This window comes from Orycteropus afer, unplaced genomic scaffold, assembly GCF_000298275.1.
Source record: "Orycteropus afer afer isolate SDZICR_OR568_19922 unplaced genomic scaffold, OryAfe1.0 scaffold00204, whole genome shotgun sequence".
Classification (NCBI taxonomy): domain Eukaryota; kingdom Metazoa; phylum Chordata; class Mammalia; order Tubulidentata; family Orycteropodidae; genus Orycteropus; species Orycteropus afer.
In genome coordinates this window covers 5299051-5317337 of record NW_006921791.1, presented here as the reverse complement: position 1 = coordinate 5317337, position 18287 = coordinate 5299051, and positions in this window count along the sequence as shown.

Below are 18287 nucleotides of genomic sequence, written 5' to 3'. Positions count from 1 at the left end.
CTACTTCCGTAGTGATACTGCCTCGGAAACCCAAGGAGGGGTCGCTATGAGTCGGGGTCGACTCGACGGCACATAACAACAACAACAACAACAGTCAACTCTTTTTTATTATTATTATTGATAGTGATAATTTATGCATTTCAATTTACTTTAGCGATCTTTTTTTTGAGTCTTTAATTTGTGCCAGAAATTGCTGAGGATGAGGGATTCACCAGACTAATTAATGGGTCATGACCTTAAGAAATAGCCATACTGAGGAAAAAGAGTAGTGTATAAACACAAAATTACATTATGGTAAGTTCTGTGATAGAAATGCATATAAAGAAAAAAATACAGAAGAGAGATTAGTTAAAAAATGTTCAACATATGGGGAGCGATAAAGAATGAGCATGACATGACAGATAAAGCTTGTATCCAAGCTCACGTTCTCTTGGCTTCACTTCTGGTTTCAGTCATGTTTGGTTGGATTGTCCCATGAGGACTTCAACTCACTTTCCACTGACAGCCTCTCACCTCCCGACCACTGGGAGTCTTCACTGTCCTAACCCAGAGCTATGCTAACTTGCCTTATCTCTGTCGCAATATACTCCACAGAGAAATTGATCCTCTGGATATCCTGTTGACTATTTCCCTGGTCCACTAAATTGATAATATCAACCTAATTGGATCTGGGGGACTGGCAGTGGAAAATGCTCCGGTGGCCCTAGTAAGATATGTGCAAACCGGATAATTGTAGATTAAACCTATAAATTTTAATGTTACTGAATGCTCAATCAGTTAACAGCAGATATCTACACTGTATTATACATGAAGGAGACAACTGCTTGGGAGTGAGTATTAGACCTTTTACACCTTAAAGAGATTAATGATCTGTTTTCACTGGAATTAACACTTACTCTGAATATGAGGTTGTCTTTTTGTCTCTGCCATCTCCAGCATCTGTAGAGTTACAGAATGCCTAGATAATCAAAATCTGCTCTCATTTACTATGGATCAGGCCAAGATACTGATTTTATGGTGGAGGTGGTACAACAAATGGCATATGACAGTAGAGTCACTAGTCCTCCCATATATTTCACCACTTAGAAGCAGAGAGCTTAACTGAATAATACAATCACCTTTTAAAGACTTAGCTAAGGTGTCAGTCCAGGGGTGGCACACAGCAGGGATGAGGAACCTCATCTAGGATGTGGTATAGGAATGAAACAGGATTAAGGGCTTTGAGGAATTCACTAAGTGTTTCAATGCCCAGTGATAATGGTGAATCAGCAGTTGCAGCAACTGTGGTCTACAAAAGCAAGGCGATCCAGGGCTCAGAATCCCTAGGCATGACATTCTAGGTCATCCCACAAAGCAAGAAAATTGGGCCAATTGGAATGCTGACCAAATGTGAGAGAATTCTACAATGGGTGGTGCAGGGAGGAGATAATGAATATCAATTATAATTTGGGACTTGTTGCAGCAGCCAGAATTATTCCATTAAGCTTCCTTTTCTGAGTCTTCTGATTGGAGCTGGCCATCCCTTTAAAGACATGGATTTGAAGACATGAATGAATCTGGGTGAAGCAAGGAGTGGACTCATCCAGTCAGATAGTGCCTCGACTCATATTCTCTTGGCTTCATTTTTTATTTCAGTTGTAGCTAGAGAAGACAGTTCTGTAAAAATTTTGATTCACTTCATGTGTCAGAGTCCTCCTTTAATGTCAGAAGGAGCTCAGGACACACATGAGCAGCTCAGAAGTGCCAAAGAGTTAACACCTTTGTGAGAAACCCTGTACCACTAGGACATAGGAGATATTAGATCAGCGCTTCTGCCTCTCTCTTCTCTTAGACATTTCTACGTACTTCTCAGGAGCCCCTCCTCATCTCCCACTGTATAATCTCCCAAACACTCTATCTACACACAAGATCTGATCTCACGCTTTGCTTTTTGAACTTAGCAAGTTAAGTTCATATGATTCAGTGTCAGTTAGACTGGAGAGGAGAGCATGCCTTTGTGGTGTACTGAGGTAGTAGAACTGACAAGAGATACTGGAATGCAAAAAACAAGGGCTATGATGACTCTGCCATATACCATAACAGCTATCATTAGAGAGGGCTTTCTATGTGCAGAACTGGTTCTTCTTAGTGTTTGTGGCTTAAGTGGTGTGGACTTATTTCCTACTTGGGGTCTGTGGTCATTAGAGACACTTAAAACTTCATGTACTATTTCCTCACACAGTAATAACCTGACTTTTCCTCTATATACTGTTTAATGTATGTCTTAGGCTGAGTTTTGTAGAGAAGCAAAACCCATGAAGCTTATGTGTGTGTGTGTGTGTGTGTGTGTTTGTATAAAGAGATTTATCTCAAAGAAATGGCTCATGGGGTTGTAAAGATTGGCAAGTCCCAAGTTTGCAGGTCAAATGTCAGACTACAGGCTTCGCCTGTCTCACATAGCTTCACAGGCTGACATACCCCACATCAGCAGACAGGTGTCAAGCTGCTGGTCATGGGCTCTGGAGGCTGATGAATCCAAGTTTGGCAGGTAAGATTGCCAACTGCTGGCTCACAGGCTGTATAGGCTAATTAAACCCAAGATCAGCAGGCAACGTGACAGATCACTAGCTCAAGTCCAAAGAAGTGGAGGTTAGATGATGATGAGCCAGATGCAGGATCCAGATTGAGCAAAAAGCCAGAAAATTTTTCAAGGACATCCACATATATTGGAAGCAGGCCATACTCCTGAGGAAACTCCCTTTCAACTGATTGGATGCTCACAAAGGATCTCATCATATGAGATGACTACATCATAACTGCTAAACCTCTGAGAATCATGGCCCAGCCAAGCTGACACATAACTTTAGCTATCACAACGTATATGTTAATAAATTTGATAAATGTGTAAGATTTCTTTGGGGAGAACTATCAAGTAAGGCTGAGCCTAATTTTAGAGGGCCTTGATGTTATATAAGAAGCTTAGTTGTATTTGCTGGCTTTTGGGCAGGCTAGGAACTTCAGTTAAAATAATGATGTTCAGCCAACTGAGTAGGAAGTAACTATCATTGTCTTTACGGAAGGGATGAATATTGCATTTCATTATTTCTGTTTGTGAATACAGACTAAGAAATCATATAAGCCTGGGCTGGGTGTATATGTAAAGACCTGGAAGGTGGTTTTGAAATATGTTCCTGATAAAAACTCATCATTTAATTTTTATTTTTTGGCCATGTGCATTCTCTGTGTAAATGAGGATCTTGGGAGAAAAAAAGATGTACATTTTATTCAGTAGATCAGTTAGTTTACTTCTATTTCTCTGATGACTGAAAGAGCAATAAACATAAACTTCAGTCTGTCTAATTCTTAATGTTTAAGTATATAATTCTGTTTGGCTTTTTATTTCTTCCTCATCTATATATACTATCAAATAATTTTATAAATTATTTGGTACTGTTTGAAGTTTAATAACAAATTAGAAAGTATCACTGATTATCAAGTGCTTTATCTCTACCTGACCAAACTCTAAACTTTCCTGCACTTGTCTGTTAGTTTGTGTTACTGAGTGGGTTGAGTGTTACTTTGATGCTGGAAGCTATGCCACTGGTATTTCAAATTCCAGCAGAGTCACCCATAGTGGACAAGTTTCATCAAAGCATCCAGACTAAGACAGACTAGAAAGAAGGATGTGGTAATCCACTTCCGAAAAAATTAGTCACTGAAAATCTTATGAATAGCAGTGAAACATTGTCTGATTTAGTGCTGGAAGGTAAGCCTGTCAGTTGGAAGGCACTGAAAATATGACTGAGGAAGAGATGCCTCCTCAAAGTAGATTCAACCTTAATGATATGGATAGACTAAAGCTTCCAAGACCTTCATTTGCTGATGTGCCACATCTCAAACTGAGAAGAAACAGCTGGAAAAAAATAATAATTGGGAAGTGGAATGTACAGAGTATGAATCTAGGAAAATTTAAAGTTGTCAAAAATGAAATGGAACACATACGGATTGATATCCTAGACATTAGTGAGCTGAAATGGACTGGTATTGATAATTTTGTATCTAAAAATTATATGGTCATATTTGGTAAAGTAGAGGATCAGTGAAAAAGGGGAAAAGCCTCAATGAGATGGCTTGATATTGTGTGTGCAAATATGGGCTCAAACACAGCAAGGATTATGAGGATGGTTCAGGATTGGGCAGTGTTTTTCTCTGTTGTACATAGGAACACTATGAGTTGGAATTGACAGCACTTAACAACAAAACAAAAACAACTGTGCTGAGAATGACAAATTGAATAAGAATGGTGCCACATTCATCATCAAAAAGAACACTTCAAGATCTATCCTTAAGTACAATACTGTCAGTGATATGACAATATCCATACACCAAACAAAGAAGACCAGTTGATATTACTAATATTCAAATTTACACACAAACCACTAAGGCCAAAGATGAAGAAATTGAACTTTTTTTTTTTTTTTTAACCAATTTCTGCTGTCTGGAATTGACCAAACATATAGGCAAGTTGTGTTGATAATTATTGGTGATTGGAATGCAAAAGTGGGAAATAAAGAAGAGTCATCGGTAGTTGGAAAATAGGGCCTTGGTGATAGAAATGATGCTGGAGATCACATGACAGAATTTTAAAAGACCAATGGCTTATTTATTGCAAATACCTTTTTTTTTTTTTTTTCCCAACAACATAAATGGCAACTATACATATGGACCTTGTCATGTGGAATACACAGGAATCAGATTGACTACATATGTGATGAGAGATATTGGAGAAGCTCACTAACATTGGTCAAAACAAGGCTAGGAGCTGACTGTGGAACAGACCACCAATTGCTCATATGCAAGTTAAAGTTGAAGCTGAAGAAAATTAAAACAAGTCCATAAGAACCAAAATATGCCTTGATTATATTCCTCCTGAATTTAGCGACCATTTGAAGAATAGATTTGATGCATTGAACACCAATAACTGAGCACCAGATGAGTTGTGGGATGATGTCAAGAACACCATACATGAAGAAAGGAAAACATCATTAAAAAGACAGCAAAGGAAGAAAAGACCAAAACTGATGTCCGGAAGAGACTGTATCTGAAACTATCTCTTGAACATAAAGTAGCTAAAATGAATGGAATAAATGATGAAATAAAAGAGCTGAACAGCATATTTCAAAGGGAGATTCAAGAAGACAAAGTAAAGTATTATAATAAAATGTGCAAAGACCTGGAGTTAGAAAATCAAAAAGGAAGAACTTGTTTGGCATTTCTCAAGCTGAAAGAATGGAAGAAAATATCCCAGCCTTGAGTTGCTGTATTGGAGGATACTCTGGTAGCATAGTGCCTAAGGTATTTGACTGCTAACCAGAAGGCTGGTGGTTCAAACCCACCAGCCACTCCTCAGAAGGAAGATTGGGCAATCTATTTCCATTGAGATACCACCTTGAAAACCCAAGAAAGGGTTGCTATGAGTCAGATCTGACTCGACTGCAGAGAGGTATAGGCAAAATATTGAATAATGCAGGAATTATCAAAACAAGATGAAAGGAATATGTAGAAGCACTGCCCCCAATAGGATAGGTCTATGTTCAACCATTTTAGGAGATAGTATATGATGAAAAAACAATGGTATTGAAGGAAGAAGTCCAAGTTGCCCTGAAGGCACTGGTGGAAAACAAGGTTTGGGATTGTTGGCATATTCATTGAAATGTGTTCTAGTTACCTAGTACCACTCTGACAGGAATATATACACACTCTGACAGGAATATATACACACACTCCTTAACAAACAGGAGTTTATTCTTTTACAGTTTGAATGCTTTAAGTCCAAGTTCAAGGTGCCAGGGTCTAGGGGCAGGGTGAAAGCCCCTCGACCTTGGGCTTCAGCTCTTCCTCTTTCTCCCATCCCACTGAAGCTAGAGGCATCTCTTCACTCAGACAACTACTGGCTGCTGAGGCTAACAAGCCCAAGGTCAACAAATATAAAATGGCAGAGTCCCAATGCTACCAAACCACATGGCAGGCTATTAATTTGAGTTCATTGTAAGTCACAAGGTTGACAGAGCATGGCAGGCTGCTGAACAATGACACAGCTACATTCATGGTTCAAGCATGCCATAAGCCAGAGACCATTCCCCAAGGCTTCTTCTTATACACAGGAAGCAGACTATATACCCAAAGCAGCTGCTCAGCTGCTTGTGGTAGATCCAACCATGGAGTTGTTTGCCAGTCTCATCCTGGGGAATAACTACCACCAGCTGCCCAGCCACTCAACCAGGCCCAGACAAGTTGACACACAAACTTAACTACCACAAGATGTTTCAACAAATAGATACAGCACTGAAAGTGCTCCCTGGTTTATGCCAAGAAATTTGGAAGACAGCTACCTGGTTAACCAAGTGGAAGAGATCAATATTTGTGCCCATTCCAAAGAAAGATGATCCAGTAGAATGTGGAAATTATCAAGCAATATCACTAATATCACACAGAAGCAAAATTTTGCTGAAATAATTAAAAAATGGTTGCAGCAGCACATAAAGAACTGTCAGAAATTCAAGGCAAATTCAGAAGATGCATGAAACAAAAGATATCATTACTGATGTTAGATGGATGTTGGCTGAAAGCAAAGAATACCAGGAAGATGTCTACCTATGTTTCATTGACTATGTAAAAGCATTCAACTGTGTAGGTCATAACAAGTTATGGATAACATTGTGAAGACTGGAAATTCCAGAACACTTAATTGTGCTTATGAAAGAGCTTATGTAGACAAAGAGGCAGTCATCAAACAGAACAAGCATATATTACATGGTTTAAAATCAGGAAAGGTGTGTGTCAGGGTTGTATCTTTTCCCGTTACTTATTCAAACTATATGCTGAACAAATAATCTGAGAAGTGTGGACTATATAAATAAGAGCACAGCATTGGTCTTGGAGGAAGAGTCATTACTACCCTGCTATATGCAGATGAGACAACGTTCCTTGTCGAAAGTGAAGAGGACTTGAAGCACTCACTGATAAAGATCAGAGACTACAGCTTTCAGTATGGACCACATTTCAACATAAAGAAAACAAAAATCTTCATAACTGAACTAGTAAACAACATCATGATAAATGGAGAAAATAAGTTGACAAGGATTTCATTTTACCCAGATCTACAGTCAATGCCCATGGAAGCAGTAGTCAAGAAATCAAGTGAAGTATTGCATTGGGCAAGTCTGCTGCAAAAGATCTCTTTAATGTATTAAACAGCTAAGATGTTGTTTTGAAGACTTGGTGCCCCAAGCCATTGTCTTTTTAATAGCCTCATTGCATGTGAATGCTGGACAATGAATAAAAAAGATTGCAGAAGAATTCATGCATTTGAATTATGTTGTTCGCAAAGAATATTGAATATACTTTGGACTGCCAGAAGAACAAACAAATCTGTCTGGAAGAAATACAGCCAAAATGCTCTTTGGAAGCAAGGATAGCGAGATTTCATCTCATGTACTTTGGTCATGTTATCCAGAAAAGACCAGTCCTTGGCGAAAGACTTCATGTTCAGTAAAATAGAGAGTCAGAGAAAAAGAGGAAGACCCTCAATGAGATGGATTTACACAGTAGCTGCAACAATGGACTGAAGCATATTAAAGACTGTGAGAGTGTTACAGAATACAGTGTGTTTTGTTCTGTTGTACCCAGGGTTGCTATGAGTTGGAATCAATTCGAAGGCACCTAACAACACCAGCTGTCAAAATCTGACGTCTCATTTTGTACATGAAGTTTTATAGGATCATATATAGCTGAATTTCTAAATTTAAAGCAAAGTAAAGTCTTCATAAATATTTTATAATTCATTGGTTAATTTGCATTACCATCAAATAAGTTACTTTTCAAATTATACTACATCATTTGAGTTTTAAATTAAAAAAATAAAATACACATTTATTTTTATGGCAACATAATTATTTGATGTGGTTATTTTAAAGTTTATGAGACATTGACTATTTTACTCTTTGAGATAGTATTTTCTAAACTTTTCTTGAATAGAACACTTTTCTTGGATTCTTAATTCTCCGGTTCTTAGAACGAATTTAAATTGTTTGATAGTTTTTTTCCCCTCTCTGTATTACCACATGCTTCCAGCTTTCCTCTTATCTTAATGTTCTCTTTGTGGGTTCGTGCTGTGCCTAGACTTCAAATGTTGTAGTATCCCAAAGCTTACCTAATTCTCTTTCTCTTTTTCTCTCTTTTCCTCTCCCTCTTCCCTTTTCTTCTCTTTTTTTCCCTTCTCTTATCTCTTCTCTTTTCTGCAGAGGTGATATCATTCAGTCCCATGAATGGATACACACACACACACACACACAGATAATTATCAAATGTGTATCTCTTACCTGATCTTTCCTCTGAGCTAAAGTCTCATGTAATGAGCAGGTTATTTAATAAATATTACACATGGATGTCTCAGTCAACTCAAAATACTACAGTAGCAATCACAAAGCAACATTTGTCTTGCTCTGCCCACATCTATTTTAGAGGCTACAACATTGCTTTCAAATAGTTCCAAAGAAAACCAAGGAAACCCATTGCATCATGTCAATTCCAACTCGTTTCTATCGGTTAGGACAACATGGAACTGTTCCATGGAGTTTCCAGACTATAAATCTTTATGGAAGCAGTTTACCTTATCTTTCTCCCACAGAGCAACTGGTGGGCTCAAACTGCTGAACTTTAGCAACCAAATGTTTTAACCACTATGCCAACAGAGCCCTCAAGTTCTGGGATACTCTAGGAAAATGTGCCGTACTTACCTGGTGAAATATTCCTCTTGGTGAGCATATTGGTCTGTGTATTCAGGAAGAGCATGAACTCTAAAATCAGGTTGCCTGGGTTCAAATCCCACTTCTGTCATCTATTAGAAAGCAGACTTGGAGCAGTTTCCTAACCTCAATGTCCCTCAGGTTCCTCTTTTGTAAAGTGGGGATCATGATTGTATTTACTTTATAAACTTCTGTGGTTGTTGTTTCCTTCACCTCATACACAATGGAATAAAATGCCTACCTGGTCCTATACTGTCCCCATGATGAATTGTGTATCAAACTATTGTGATTCACAGGGTTTAATTGGCTGATTTTTGGAAGTGGAGCACCAGGATTTTCTTTCTAGTCTGTCTTACTATGGAACCTCTCCTGTAATCTGTTCATCATCATAGCAATATGTAACACTATGAGTTGTGGCTGTGTTTGAGATGGATTGGCAGAGAATTAAGCTCAGGGCTTTCACATGGAAGGCAAAAATTATATCATTGATATCTTTATTCCATGGAGTGGCTGGTGAGTTTGAACCATTGATCTTTTGGTTAACAGCTAAATACCTTAACCACTACATTACCAGAAGTCCTTTTAAAAAGTTATAGTGAGGGTGAAATGAATTAACGATATGGAAAGTTCTTAGAATACTTCCTGGCACATAGAATATGTTAAACGAGTGTCAGCTATTATTGTTATCATTACCTTCATTATTAGGTAACTTATAATGTCCACATTCTGACTCCTCCTCCTCCGCTGGACTCACTGTGGTAATCTTACTTCTGATGACCAGTGTCAAAAGATGCCAGTGCCTGCACTGGGAGTAGGATTCATATCAAGTCCCTAATATTTTGACTCAGATACTGATTATGTATGAGTCATTGATGATGATTTTCATTACTGACGAAGGTTTTGGTTAGTAGGGCTGCCGAACCCCTTGCCTTTCATCTTTCTGTGGGTGTCATTTTGCTGACTTTTTGATTTTGTGACTGGGCTGAGGTCAGACAACTGACAGAGAGTCTCACTCTGAGCTTCTGAGGATACCCCTCCTGCCCTTAAGCACATAGCATCCTTACCTTGAATCAGACTGGGCCACCTCTGCCCTTGTGGCCAGTGACCTAGAAATAGTTCTGTTTTCTGTATTTTTCCCAATAACTTTTTAAGATCCTTAAGCTCCAACTCAGTTTCTATTTTCAAAAGAAAACTTAGGTTTCTACTTTTCATAAAGAGTGAGCCTTTTCAGAAGTGCTTACTTTGGCTTCTTTCCTCTTTACTTTTTCCATATCCTTTGCTTCCGTTTCTGAGGAAGATTGCTTATCCTAGCAATACTCTGGAAGTGTCCTGACACACACAAATTCAGGGGTAACAGCAACATCTCAAGCTGGGACCTCTACTGAGTTTGAAATGTCACTCTACCAGCACTATGCAGAGAAGATTGGAGGGAACAAGGGTGACAGGTGGCAGGAATATGAGTCAGGACAAAATTAAAATGGTCCCAGAAAGAGAAAAATTTCTGAACCTAGAGATGGAATTTATGATAGTTCATTTTATCTCCGCTTAAAAATTTGGGTCCAAAATTCAAAGCCTTTTTTTTTTTAAAAAAAAAAAAGTTTACTCCACTCCTCACTGTTTAATACCAGGTGTTTTAGATTTGAATACGACATGCGTTTTCCTGTGGCTCTTCATATTGCAGGCCAATGCTTATCAAACTGCCTGTGATGGCGATTGAACAGCTGTGGCATTAGCACTGGTGAGAATGAATTTGTTTATGTAAATTTTGTTTTATTTTAGTCTATCTAACGACTGCCTTGGGGCTTTAATTCTCAGCCACCAGCCAAGAAAGAAAAGCATTTATTGCTTAGATGTAGGCATTTGGGATACTATGTGAAGCAAACATCATCATGTAACATTTCAGCCTTTCCTGGGTAGCTCACCTTACTTACGCTCCATGGGAAGGAGGAACAGAAGATTGTATCTACCTTGGCGGAGTTGGTAGTGTAATTGGGAGTCAAATATGATTCTTCCTTTTTAATTTCCACAGCTTTATTTAGCTTAAGAGAATTACTTTCAAATATGCTATGTTATTCTAGTATGTGTTTCTTTCCTTCATAATTATTCATATGGCTCACTTAAAGTTCAGAATATATTCTGTGAAATAGGACATTAGGTGGTTTTGACATTGTCTGAATACCACATTAGAGAGTTCACATTTGGGAGTCCACTTCGGGTTGTCCTTGTTATTGCCACTCCTGCTGCTGCTGCTGCTGGAACTGCTGGTGGACCCCAGGAGAACGTGCAGAAGCAGGAGTGGCAGCTGAGAGGGTGGGGGCAGGAGAGGAATGAGAGGAAGCCAGCATGGAGAGAGCAGAGCAAGGCCTGCTTTTCCCGCTGTTCCACCTGCCTGAACAGCAAGAGCAGGCTGGGCCTCACAACCCCTGCTGCCACCTGCCCTCAGATGTAGCCGGAAAGCCTGCATCCAGAGCCATATCCTCTGCCTCACCTGTCTATATCCCATCTGTGGTCCAGTGCTGCAAGAGTTTGGGTTTGGCAGTCTTTAAAACAATTAGGGGGAAATAATAAACAAAAGGAGAGCTGTTTTCCCCTTAAAAAAAAAGAAAAAAAAAAAAAAAACCATAAAGTGACACACACCTGTATTCTAAGCTTAGGCTACAACAAAAGCCACTCAATTCCAATAATGAATCCATATACAAGATATATTCTTATATTCTAAACACAAATAGGGAGTCTTGGGTGGTGCAAACAGTTAATATGCAAGCTTCTAACCAAAAGGTTGGAGACTCTAGTCTGCCCAGAAGTATCTTGGAAGAAAGACCTGGCAATCTACCTCTGAAAAATCAGCTGTTGAAAACCCTATGGAGTATAGTTCTACTCTGACACACATGGGGTCACCATGAGTTGGAGTTGAATTGGTGACAAGTGGTTTACCATTGGTAAAACACGATTTACTGTGGCTTACCATACAAATAAGTGTCTGTGTGTGCTGTTTTTTCTCACTCACATATATTTAGTAGACAGACAGGAAAAGGGTTTGAGGGTTCGTGAAATAAATGTTTTATTAAATTTATAAATGTGTTAAAGTTTCAAAGGGCATTTAAAGTGACTGAGCTACACTTGATGAAGTATTAATTCTTTCAACAAATAAATATTTTTGACACTGATTATATATCAGGAAATAGCTGGACTTTAGAGATAAAAAGAAGAACACACAATCTGGCCCTGCAGGAGTTCACTTACTTAAAGGTTCTGTGATATGTTTACATGTGCTCTCTGACAGTCAATACCCAACCTCCATTGATTAATTGACCTCAAGTTCACTTCAAGTGTTCTCTTTTCCACATTTCCACAGCAACTTTTCAAAATCGTCAAGCACTAACTCAGATTCTATTTTGAGAAGTTTTAGACTTCTGCTTTTTTTTGTGTGTGTATGTATAGCGAGAATTCTTAAAAATGTTACTTCGCCTTCCTTCCTCTTAATTTTTTCCGTATTTTTCACTCTTGTCTCTGAGGAAGACATGTACCCTATGTTCCCTTGATCTCATTCCCTCCATCAGGTACCCAACTGGTACCAGTTGTTTTTGAGTTGACTCCTACTCATGGTAACCCCAAGTGTGTCAGAGTACAACTGTGCTCCATAGGCTTCCTATTGGCTGAATTTTCAGAAGTAGATGTCTAGACCTTTCTTCTGAGGCACCTCTAAGTGGACTCAAACTGCCAAGTTTTGGATAGTAGACAAATGTATTAACTGTTGGCACCATCCTGGGACTCAAGGTACCCAACAGATACCAACTATTTAACATTTTCACTGTAAACAATCACCCAGCAATACCAACATCAAGCCATTGTCAAATTCTACCTGATTCTTGATATTCATACAGGCTCCTGGAGTTAAGAAGAGACCAATAGACAGTGATAGGACAATATAAGGCTCAGAGATATCTGTAGTGAAAAACTATAAAATAAGGTTAGATATGCATAAGAAAATTGGAAGACAGCTATCTGGCCAACTGACTGGAAGAGATTCATATTTGTTGCCATTCCAAAGAAAAGTGATCTAACAGAATGTAGAAGTTATTGAAAAATATTAATAATATCACACACAACTAAAATTTTGGTGAGGATAATTAAAAGAAATGGTTGCAGCAATACATTGACAGTCAATAGCCAGAAATTCAAGCTAGATTCAGAAAAGGACATGGAATGAGAAATATCATTGCTGATGTCAGATGGATCTTGGCTGAAAGCAGAGATGTTTATCTGTGTCTTATTGAGCACACAAAGACATTTCACTGTGTAGATCATAACAAATTTTGGATAACATAAGGAAGAATCAGAATTCCAGAACACTTAGTTACGCTCATGTGCAACCTGTATGTTGACCAAGAGGCAGTGTTCAAATCAAACAAGGGGACACTGCATGGTTTAAAATCAATAAAGATCAGGGTCATATCTTTTCACCATACTTATTCAATCTGCATACTAAGCAAATAATCCAAGAAACTGGACTATATGAAGAAGAACATCACATCAGTATTGGAGAAAGATGCATTAACAACCTGCAATATGCAGATGACACAACTTTGCTTGCTGAAAGTGAAGATGACTTGAAGCACATACTGACGAAGATCAAATGTTACCATCTTCAATATAGATTACTCTTCAACATAAAGAAAACAAAAACCCTCACAACTGGACCAATAAACAACATCATGATAAATGGGAAAAGATTGAAGTTGTCAATGATTTCATTTTACTTGTATCCACAATCAATGTCCATGGAAGTAGCAGTTAAGAAATCAAATGATGTATGGCATTGAGCAAATCTACTGTAAGACTTCTTTAAAGTAGAAAGCAAAGATAGGTGTGCCTGATCCCAGCTGTGGTATTTTCAGTCACATAATACGCATGCAAGAGCTGGACAGTGAATAAGGAAGGCCAAATAATTGATGCATTTGAATTATGGTGCTGGCAAAGAATATTGTCTATACTGTAGAATGCCAGAAGAAGGAGCAAACCTGTCTTGGATGAAGTACAGTCAGAATGCTCATTAGAAGCAAGGGTCTCAAGGATTCATCTTCATCAAAGTGCCCAGCTCTGTACATAAGGTGCTCTTGTGGTGTAGTGGTTAAGACTTTTGGCTGCTAACAAAAAGGTTGGCAGTTGGAATTCATCAGCTGCTCTATGGGAGAAAAATGAGGCATTCTGCTTCTGTAGAGATGTATAGGCTTGGAAACCCTATTGGGGCAGTTCTACTCTGCCCTATGGGGAAGCTATGAGTTAGAATAGACTCAGTGGCAATGAGCTTGGGTTTGTTTTACTTTGGACATGTTATAAGGAGGGACTAGTACCTGGAGAAGGATATCATGCTTAGTAAAGTAGAGGCTCAGTGAATAAGAAGGAGCTCTGGAGGTGTAGTACAATGGCTACAGCACTTGACTGCTAACCAGAAGCCTGGCGGTTCAAATCCACCAGCCACTCCTCGGAAGGAAGATGGGGCAATCTACTTCCATAGTGACACTGCCTCGGAAACCCAAGGAGGGGTCACTATGAGTCAGGTCCGACTCGATGGCAAACAACCATAACAACAACTGGAGGTGTAGTGGTTAAGGCGTTTGGCTGCTAACTAGAAGATTGGTGGTTCTAACTCACCAGCTGTTCTGTGGAAGAAAGATGAAGCAGTTTGCTTCCATAAAGATTTACAGCCTTAGAAACCCAATGGGGGTCATTATGAGGATGACCCTTAATGAGAAAGATTGACACAGTTGTTGCAACAATGAACTCAAACACAGTGTTTTGGTTACCTAGTGCCACTTTGACAAGAATATACCACAAATGGGATGGCTTGAACAAATAAGAGTTTATTCTTTCATGATTTTGGAGGGTTTAAGTCCAAGTTCAAAGTGCCAGGCTCTAGGGGCTGGGGAAAGCCCCTTGACCTTGGGGTTCTTGCTCCTGGCCTGCTGAAACTAGAAATTTCTCTTCCCTCAGACAGCTGCTGGCTGCTGAGGCTGACAAACCCAAGTCTGCAAGTCAAAAGGCACAGTCTCAACGTAACCAAACAACATGGCAGGCCATTGATTCAAGTCCATTGAAAGTCCCACAATCAGCAGAGCATGGCAGTCTACAAAGACTCAGCTATATGCAGGATTCAAATGTGGCATAAGCTGAAGACCATTTCCAAAACTGGTTCTTATATATGGGAAGCAGACCACATCCCTAAGCAGCTACTTAGCTGCTTGTGACAGATCGCACCATGGAGTTGATTGCTAGCCCCATCATAGGGAATGACTACCACCAGCTGCCCAGCCACTCAATCAGACCTAGCCAAGTTGACGTACAACCTTAACTACCACACATAGCAACGACTGTTAGGATGGTGCGGGACCAGGCAGTGTTTAATTCTCCATTCTGTTTTATGTAGCATTGCTATGAGTCAGAACTGGCTTGATGGCACTTAATGACAGTAATAACAACAGAGATATACTTTTTAGTGTGTGTGTGTGTGTTTTGGCATGACATTTTGACAAAACTCTATCAAAAATGCCTTGCTTACCAAAATGTCTGGTTTAGAATGACTATTTCCAAATCTCCTACTTTGCCCTTCATCTTTCTTCTTTTCTGTTCCATAGATTAACTTTACTGATACCCTCCCCCCATCCTTTCCTGTGGCTATGAAATTCAGGTATTACTATTTGATAAACAGCAGCAACAGCAAAACCAGAAGGAACAACAAAATTTCCCTGAGACTTGTTCCCATCTTCAAAGCGACATTATTTCTCTCTTATTCTTTTCAATACAGTAATTCCTAAAAGAATATGTACTCTGTCAATTTTCCATTCTTGCCTTTATTCATTACTCAATCTTTTGCAATTTGGCTTCTGTCTTCATTGTTTACTGACATTCAGTGTTATGTGTGAACGCAGGGCAAGTTTTATTCTTCCTCCCTCTCCTAAGCTCCCTCAAGACTCAGGAAATGCTATGAGCTGCTGGCTGACTCATTCCTGTGGCATCCAGCACCTGAATCAGCAAAGTCATGGGCTGACTTCCACTCTCCTTTACTCAGGATACAGTATTCCGTCATGTTTAATAAAGTTCTGAAAGAATTTTCTGTTTGTATATTTCCTTGTGCAAAGTAAGGTGCAGTTCTAGATTTTGTATTCCTGTCTATTGGAGCATGTGATGAGGCATCTAGTCTATCTACACATGAAATTCCTCCCTCATAAAATGGATCTTGATAGGAGTCAGGCATGATATCCACACAACCAAGATAAGATATTTTGAGCTCTTAACATAGCTATTAACATACATTTTGTTTTTCCTCTGTGGCTTCCCCCTTTCCTGTCCTGTCATTCCATGTACCACGATGGAAAGGAGTCCTGGTGGCAATGGCGGATAGTGCTTGCTACAGCCGATGGAAAGGAGTCCTGGTGGCAATGGCGGATAGTGCTTGCTACAGCCGATGGAAAGGAGTCCTGGTGGCACAACAGTTAAGCACTCTTCTGCTAATTGAAATGTTGGCTGTTCAATTTCACCCAGCTGCTCTGTAGGAGAAAGACTTGGCAATCAGCTTCCGTAAATATTACAACAAAGAAAATTCTATGGGGAAGTTCTACTCTATCACATGGGTCACTATGAGTCAGAATTAACCCCACAGCACCCTACAAAACAAACCATGATGGAAAAATGACTTAGCTTAAGTCTTCCTGCTTATTTTTCTTCCAATAGCCTGAATCTTCAGTGGGCAGAGGATTCCTGGAGACAGAATATTTTTTGGACACAAATAGTGGGCACATCTGCTGCAAAAGACCTCTTTAAAGTGTTAAAAAGCAAAGATGTCACTTTGGGGACAAAGGAGTGCCTGACCCAAGCCATGGTATTTTCAATTGCTTTATATGCACATGAAATCAGGACAACGAATAAGGAAGACTGAAGAAGAATTGATGCATTTGAATTATGGGATTGGCAAAGAATATGAATGTACCTGGACTTCCAAAAGAACAAGCAAACCTGTCTTTAAAGAAGTACAGCCAAAATACTCCTTAGAAGGCAAGATGGTGAGATTTTGTCTCAGTACTTTGGACATGTTATCAGGAGGGACCAGTCCCTGGAGAAGCATATCATGCATGGTAAAATAAAGGGTCAGTGAAAAAGAGGAAAACCTTCAATGAGATGGATTGACACAGTGGCTTCAGCAAGGGTCTCAAATATAGCAACGGTTTGGGGATGGCACAGGAGCACACAGTGTTTTGTTATGTTGTACATAGGGTCACTATGAGTCAAAATCAATATAACAGCACAAAATAACAACAGTGAGGAGAGTGAGGCTTCATCCTAAGAGGGAAAGAGATTTCGCCAGGCTTGGACGATTTGAGAAAGCATTAAAAAAAAAAAAAAAGAAAGAAAGAAAGGAGGAGAGGTAGGTGTCTAGAGAGAAAAGGAAGAAACATTCTTTATTCTCCAGATAATAATTTTGAAGGGGTGGAAGAAGTTGCTTCCAATGATTGTACCATGTAAATAAGATGATGGGCAGTCTCACAAAGGGTTCCTGTCCTAGAAGCTGCAGAGACAGCCAAATGGCATTATAACAATCATCATAGGGGATGTCTCAGAAAAGACCTGTGAGGACTAGTGGCCCAAGCCAAATTATCCTTCCATACCCTAATCTTGTGGAAGTTCTTAAGCCACTAGAATTGGAACAATACAGAAAAACTAACTGTAAATGTGCTGTCAGATTGGATGGAAGGAAGGTTGGGCAATCTACTTCCGTAGTGATGTTGCCTTGGAAACTCAAGGAGGGGTCACTATGAGTTGGATCCGACTTGATGGCAGTGAGTTTGGTTTTTGTTGGTCAGCTTGGAGTAAGAAGTGAAAGATTTAAACAAGAACTTAAAATTAGTTAAATTGATAATAATAATAAGAAAATATTTTGCACGTGAATTTGAGACCCTACTACACACTGTAGTTATTCTGCTGTGTGGAATGCACATGGACCTGTAAGGTAAGGTGGTGAATCCACAAACACACTTACAAGGTTCAACATTCCCTACCATCTTTTTTTTTTTTTTTAATTGTGATTTGCCTGAAAGTTTACAGAGCAAATTCATTTTCCATACAGCAGTTCATACACATTGTGTTCTATGACATTGACTGCAATCCCCACAATGTAACAGCTCTCTTCCCACTTCTTCTCTGCAGTTATGTCTTCCCTGTGTCCTTCTTTCCAATGCATTACTGCCCCTGAGCTATGTCCCTGTGCAAATACTGCCAAAATGTTCTCCCATGATTGATCGTTCTAAGGAGTGTATCTACCTGGTGTAAATGTTCACCCTATATGCCTGTCTTTTGTTTGTCTGTAAGCCATGGGAGTGAGTTCAATTCCAGGCCTTAAGACTAGGAGCCATAGCCTTGGGGGTTTCACCAGGCTCTATCAGACCAGCAAACCTGGTCCTTTTTATGATTTTGAGTTTTGTTTCACATTGTTCTCCCATTCTATCT